The sequence below is a fragment of the Ascidia mentula genome, chromosome 2, assembly GCF_947561715.1.
Source record: "Ascidia mentula chromosome 2, kaAscMent1.1, whole genome shotgun sequence".
Taxonomy (NCBI): Eukaryota; Metazoa; Chordata; class Ascidiacea; order Phlebobranchia; family Ascidiidae; genus Ascidia; species Ascidia mentula.
Window position 1 is genome coordinate 15,165,191 of NC_138567.1, and position 8,020 is coordinate 15,173,210.

Sequence of the window (8,020 nt, forward strand, 5' to 3'; positions counted from 1 at the left end):
CAAAATCACTTTCAAAACAAATCGCGTCAGTGTCGACATGCCCTTATTACGCTGTTTGCCTTACTTTGTGCCACCCAATACTGCGTCATCACTTGCCGCAAACTAATTCACAAGAGGCTTCCCGTCTCCCCGCTGAATTCCACAGTTCTTGTTTTTCAAATTTGCAGCTGCTTCTAGACTGACTGTTACGGTATGAAGACGCGGAATGCAAACACAGTTTGGGATAATTGCGCGCAAGCGAGTGGTCCCTTTTAACAAATGCTCGCCATGGTGGAGAAAAAAGGGGTGGTTTAGTGGGGACGCACACCTATTCGTTAAGTGCTTTAGAAGGCCTTAAACACGTGTGGCCGAATAGATAACAAAGTGAAAGTGCGATAACCTGCGTACTAACTCGTGAAAAGAAAGGCTGTCCTATTGTCAGATAAAAGCTACAAGATTGTAACGAACTGATCGTTTTTATCACTACAAACTTAACAGGTTTCATCAGCCAGAAACACAAAAAGGCTGGTTATCATTCTCCATTAACGGATAAATGCAGGTCCACAGAAAATAGGCTACATTTTTCTATTGTGGTATGTAGAGTTGTTGCACTTCTTCTGCGAAAGCTTTTAGTGGCTGTCATGACGCGATTCGTCGGGCCATAACTAACATTGCAGCGTGGGAAATGGTTGAAAACATTCCTCTGCGGTTATGAACAGAAATGTCCTTCGCACGCTTGTGGCGCCGTGAGGGCCGTGAGGGCCGTGAGAACAGGATACGTTACATTGCATTCATCCAATCTCACCTTTCGGGCCAGCAATCGAGTTTGGTGACGTATAAATATTTGGCGGTCAATTTGATGAAACCAACAGCATTTGTTCACAAGGGACAAACATAACACATTGGAAGTTACTGCGAAAACAAAACACGTATTATGATGGCCCGGTGGAAGTCCTTTTTACATGCTTTATTGTCAAATGAAGAACCTATCGCCTACAGCCAGGCTCAGCGTTAAGTAAACCTGTGTCAACCTGTGTTTATCATCTGCTTTAAACTGCATATTACTGCTAGATGAAACACGTGTCAATATTTGTCTAACTGTGAAAAGGTAGAGCAAACCCTTTGCAACAAAACATACTCTCGACTGTTCGTAATACTACCGGTAGTCGGTACTAAGTCTGCTGCGCAAGGCAGCGGACGGAAATTTTCCAAGTTGTAAAAATGAAAAAACGTTTCACAAAGGACCGGAAGATCCTGCAGGAAGGATTTATAATGGCGCCCTGTGGGTCAGAGATTTCTTTGGGAAGTGGTGTGTGTGCCTTTGGTTTGTTAAGCAGCAAACCACGATTGCCGACGTAACTTTCTTGTTGCTGATAGTCGATAAATTGACTTAGAAAGAAAACAAATTTGCGTAAATATGCTGTGATACGTGAGATCAAATGAATGTGATTTGATGTCTGCAAAATACATAAAACCTCAAACACTTGTCCCCGATAAGCCAGAGCAGTTTTTGATTTGATACCATACTGTTGACAACAAGTACAAACGCATCGAGAGGTGCAAATAGTTGGTGAGTTCTTGATAAACCGCTAGCTGAATTTATTGTAAACAAACACTTTAATGTGAGAAGCGCACGACCTGTTCGTGTCGAGGAATCGTCTTAAAATTCCTTTCGGTAAAACTGTGGCAGTCAAACTGCTGCGAGTTGACGAGAAAAACTGAGGCCTGTTGCACGTACAGATGCCAGAAGGACGGGAAACAACTGCCGGAAGGATTACTGGCAACTTGAGGGCAAGACTGCTTAGGGATTTGTGTTTCATTAGTGTACATGCCAATCTGTTTGCCCAACAGCAGCCAACGCATGCAGCGTAACCTTTTGTTGCTTTGCGCCATGAAGCCCAACAGCGCTCTGAATATTTATTAATGTCACTTTATGCACATTGTTACGTTTACATGTTTACTTAACATTGACAATGGACATTGGACATTTACACATATCATGAACATTGATCACAAATAGCAAAATTACGTCATTAAAGTTCGGGATCTCTCAAATTCGTCTTGTATTGCGGTATAGGGATGCGCATTCGTTGGTGGTAGAATTGTGTTTTTGTAAATCTCGCACGCCATTCTCACGCGATGTTCGTTGTTTTGTTTGATTGATGCGATCTCTATAACCGACCAGTCTTTGTACTTACACGCGATCTCCATGCGAACTGTCCAGTCATTGTTTGTAGAAGGTTCGCTTCTCACGTAATTGTTGTAGTGCATCACTTGTTCAATTACTTGTTTTGTGAAGAGAATGGGCTGCTGTCCATCAGATAAGATAACCTTTGTCGTGGTAATTTTGAATATGGGTATGAAATTGGAGAAATGTATCTAGCGAATGTTACGCTTGTTTCCCATGATCCAACAGGGGGGTATAAACAGCCCTGGGGGAGGTGCTTGGGGACTTTTCAGCAACTAAATTTGATGCCATTGCATAGAGAAGCGTTGGGACTTACACAAAAACGCAAATGAGTGGGCAGTTAAACGATTCATTTTTCTGCAAAATCCGGTTCTATTTTTTGTTGCTTTTTTACCAAAATATTTACTAACCTGGGGGGAAAATTCCCCTAGGGGGGTGGCTAAACCATTTTTTCAGGGACTAATTTTGACCAAAATTTGGAGATACGGGATGGATCTTTCGTAAAATTACAAATGATTAGACACTTAAACGATTGATTTTTGTGCTCCATTTTCATCATAATTTTCAGCAGCACCCACCATCAAGTAACTACCTGATTGAAATAGCCCAAAACCCCACTAAAACTGCCCCAAACACCCTAAAATTCGCCATGACAACAGCACACACATGTGCGCTCATTCAACCGTAAAATTAACCTATATGCATCACTGTTTTGCCTTGTAATGTAAAATTTCTACTGTGACAGAGGTCTAGACGGTGGGCATTTCCCAGCACCAAAACTTCTTTTCATAGAAATACCAATATGCGTCCTTTATCGTAGTGTATATATGTGCATGCTTCCTCGACTAAACCAGTCTCAGTCTCAGTCTATGTCTACTTCAGCTATGCATTGCTTGTAATCAGTTTACCTCGTGATCACGTAACTTAGTGTTTCGATTAGATTTACTCCTCAATATAATCGCGTATCCTTAATCAAATTATTGATAAAGTAACTTTGTTTCAGGTTTGCAATAGAAAACAGGTTAGGAAAACACAACGGTTAGAACTTACGAGTGGCCTAATGCCAAATGAATTAGTGAAATAGGTTTTCGTTATCAATGGTTAATGAATCTTATCTTCCCTGTTCCAACGATAGTACGTTTCTGCATGGAAAGGTCAACGGCTTGTGTATTGGCACGGAAATCTCACCACCCTGTTCGATGAATGCGTTGCACTGTCTAAAAACATGTCTAAACCTCAACCACTTGTTTCTGGTAAATTTGAGCGTATTGGACAAGAGTTGGGTAAATATGTGAAACGTATGTTTTCCGGAAACATTTGAGCGTAACATGCTTTGCTTCAAGTTGCAACTGTTCGTTAGTGATAACCACTGTTGCAAGTCTTGATTGCGCCTTTGCGCGAGACCACTGATTTGCTTCTATTTTGGATATTGCATAAGAATCTATCCAGAAATATTTCCGCTTTCGAACAAAAAACTCGCATCCACTTATAGCCATTGTTCGCAAGGTGAGTTTCACAGAAATAACACAATTCCAATACAGCAACTTTTTACTTGCAATATTTTTCAAAAGTGATCCTTACATGGTATTCGCCAATCTAGGTTTCGAAGTTTGTGACTAGCTTAAAGTTGCAACGTCTAGCGCAATTTAAAAGCACTTCTTGTATTGTGGCATCACCTGCACACGTGACTCCAAGAGATGCCTACGTCACAAAGTTTACAGGGGTTTCTTGTACCAATTGTTTGCAAACTTTTGTTTTACACCTGTTGCACAAATAGAACCCAATAATGTCATCGGTTGATTAAATATCTACAGCGTCTTCCGATTTTGTGCAAATCATCAATTTCCTTTTAGGCCGAAACAGTGGCCATCTGTCTGCAGCTTATACACAATTCATCAATTTCCTGTTTATGACCAACTGCGCTATTTTCCTGTTTATCATATCGCTGGCATATAATGCCCTAGGTGTTGCGACCTATATTCTAAATACAAGCCTCAAGCTGGGTCTTAACAATATTATTTATGATCGATGACATAAGATCGCACGTGAGTTCTAATTGTTGTGTTTTCCGAACCTGACCAAAATTAAAACTTGATGCAAACACTACACCAATATTTATTTATTTACCATGAACAATTTTGGATATGAAATTAACGCACGCAATGATACCAACGCCAAACTGAGTGAATTTACGCCCAAACGCTCAGGCGGAGTTGAACAGAACCAAAAGAACTACTATTATCATTACTACTTCACAGCTAGCTACACACATCATATAAAGCGGAGAACAGAGCAAACTAACAGTCAACGGAGATCAAAGAAAGCTAAGGTCAGCGGAGGTCAAAGAACGGTCGGTTACTGAAAGACGATAAAGGACAGTCACATGGGAAAACTTAACGTCTCTAAGCGACCAAACGAAACACTTTCAAACTAGCTACTAAATTACTTGGATTAATATGACGCTAAAATGACTGGGAAACCATATCACACAAAGGACACAAATCACGTGAATGTAAGAAAAGAAAACTATCAAGTGCCCGCGTTTATTATGAAGACAAGAACACCAAGAACCCTTTGCCCCCGAGTTAGCCCACATTGTGATTCATACGGCAGAAACGCTATCCAGGCACGGTTAGGAGTTGGCCAAAGGTCTTGTATTGGTCGTATAACCTACAATATCTAACTTCAAAACTGCCAAGCAACTTAAAATCGTACTTACTGGGCAACATTTCAATTGAAAGAAAAACGACCAACAAAATAAAATCACTTGCTTTTACAAAACACACAACTGGATCCGCGGATCTGTCTGCTCGACTTGACTCCCTGCTTCTTTCTCTGTGCTTAAGGTCACTCGATATATATATATATAATACTGTGATTAATCGATTATTCAACTTAGCGACATATGTCGAAATACCGAAAAGGGTCGAAACGATTAAATCCAAAGGCGATTTACTAAGTGTAATGCGTGCCAAGTAATTGCTCACAATTCATCATTGGGTCAACGAAACGAAATGAAGTCGATGCAATTTAAGGCGAAGACGAATAACCAATACGTTGTTGACCGTTTGATGAGCTAGACTAACGTCGTATTCAAGTGGCCAGGATATTTAGCCGGCCATAAAGAGTCACAATCGCTTGTTTTCATACGTCACTTCCACACTTCCGCACACTAAAAGTAACGTGTTTTTATGTCAAGTTTATGCGAGTGCGTAATTTCACTTTACTTACTTGACAGAGAATAACGTAACTTCTATTCACGGAACGTCAATATACCTTCTCGTTTCATAAAAATATTCAGTTCTAACTTATCTCGTACCGCCATATTTACTAACATTGCCTCAGATTAGGTCAATTCGCTGCACATACGTTGGAGCTTGAGCTAACAGAAATTTGCGTTGTCAATGAATAACAACAAAACGACCAAGCAAGTTTCATTTCGAGCAAAACCAACAAATTTCATAATCATATACATTTTTTTTATATTGAGAGGAAAAATGTCGAAAGACTTCTGCATTTCATGCGAACACGTGCTATGTAACTATGCGATTTCAGCACTTGTCCATTTTGCAGTATATGACTTTTCGATAAAAAATATTTTTTTTCAGTACAAGCTTTATTATACAGTGGAAAACGCTGGTACTCCAGTATTGCTTTTGCGGTTGCACAACGTATGTAACTATGCGATTTTAGCACTTGTCCATTTTGCAGTATATGACTTTTCGATAAAAAATATTTTTTTTCAGTACAAGCTTTATTATACAGTGGAAAACGCTGGTTCTGCAGTGTTGCTTTTGCGGTTGCACAAAGTATGTAACTATGCGATTTCAGCACTTGTCCATTTTGCAGTATATGACTTTTCGATAAAAAATATTTTTTTTCAGTACAAGCTTTATTATACAGTGGAAAACGCTGGTACTCCTGTATTGCTTTTGCGGTTGCACAACGTATGTAACTATGCGATTTCAGCACTTGTCCATTTTGCAGTATATGACTTTTCGATAAAAAATATTTTTTTTCAGTACAAGCTTTATTATACAGTGGAAAACGCTGGTACTCCAGTATTGCTTTCGCGGTTGCACAACGTATGTAACTATGCGATTTCAGCACTTGTCCATTTTGCAGTATATGACTTTTCGATAAAAAATATTTTTTTTCAGTACAAGCTTTATTATACAGTGGAAAACGCTGGTACTCCAGTATTGCTTTTGCGGTTGCACAACGTATGTAACTATGCGATTTCAGCACTTGTCCATTTTGCAGTATATGACTTTTCGTGAAAAAATATTTTTTTTCAGTGCAAGCTTTATTATACAGTGGAAAACGCTGGTACTCCAGTATTGCTTTTGCGGTTGCACAACGTATGCTCACATTACGATATCCCGAAGAATGTCAGCAAATTAGTCAAGACAAAAAAGGCGATCATTGAACGCAAACTGCAGGTGCGGTTTCCTGGCAGGCATTATTATTGGTGAGTTTTAGAAAACTGGAAATCACTTTGTGTTCAGTTCCAAGCCAATGCCTTGAACAGGATATCCACCGTCTGGTCAAACTTACTCGCAAAAATAACATTCCCGTGAGAGTCTAGCACCTTTACGCAATCACAAACAGTTCAATTTTCATGTGAAGTGTATGACGCAAGCCATTGCGTAACACCAGACAAGCAACACTCTTTTATTAATTGGTGCCTATTTGATTGATTTGTTTCCTATATTTCTTGTCAAATGCTTCTGCCGACAAATTTTCTCACGGGGCTCTAAAATGTTTTTTTATTCGTTGATTTGAATTTTCTCAATTATAGTTGCAAAGAAAAGAATCTGTCTTTCCTACACAATTAAACCTGTACTTTTATCGCCGTTTTGTCTGTTATCTAACTAGGCTTCAGCAGGTAATTCTTAAATATATATCTATATTTATCATTGCCAACATGCTCCTTTCAAATGAATCCTGATGGTCGAGTTTCTTCAGAACTGTTAACCTGATCGCTCCCAATACGCATTTGTGCAGACGCCTGCATCAACTATTTCAAAGGCCACGCTGCTCAACAGTTAGCGTTGCAGCTGTTATTTGTTGTCGCCAATCCTTTTTTCCGCCGTGCTGTGACCGCAGACAGCGGCGTACCAAAGTGCATATATGATATCACTTTTGTCTCGGCGCCATATTATATGAAGTGTATAATATACACCATCAAAGACACAATAATCTTAAATCAATATTCAAGGTCAAATTATGCCTTTAAAACGTTCATAGCAGTGTTTTTTAACTTACCGGATCCCGACTAGTTTTCTACTTGGTATTTGGGTTGTGCCCCTTGACCGATCAACCCATTACTTGCCTCATGGGAAAAGAAAAGTGTTTTATTACCACACCGGGATACGAACCAGGAATATTCCGGCCAGGAATCGACTTCACTTTTAATTTCTTTCGCATCGACTCCATACCGCCGTTTAGCGGTAAATCAATTTATTACCAAGTATTAAAAAGTAAAACCATGTCCATGATATTTGGACGTCTTACAAACAGTAAATATTAATCCTTTTTCTACTTTTCACACAGTGTCATATATCAGGGAATTATTCTCGACGCAAAGCAAATGCATCACCGTACCACGTTTCTATTTAAAACTGCAACATTGAAGTTTCAGGAAAGTCACCTGGGAGGGGTTGAACTGTACTGCATTGCTTTCATCTTGGATGTAAGTTCAGTTCACAACGGGGTTTTTATGGCAGCATATTTTTGCCTTGGTATTAAGTTTAAACCAAACGTCTATGTAACGTTAAATTTACATGTGTGACAAAATGCGTCACTGCCCCATCGTTGTGACTTTCATTGTTCTTAATAAACATGGAAAAT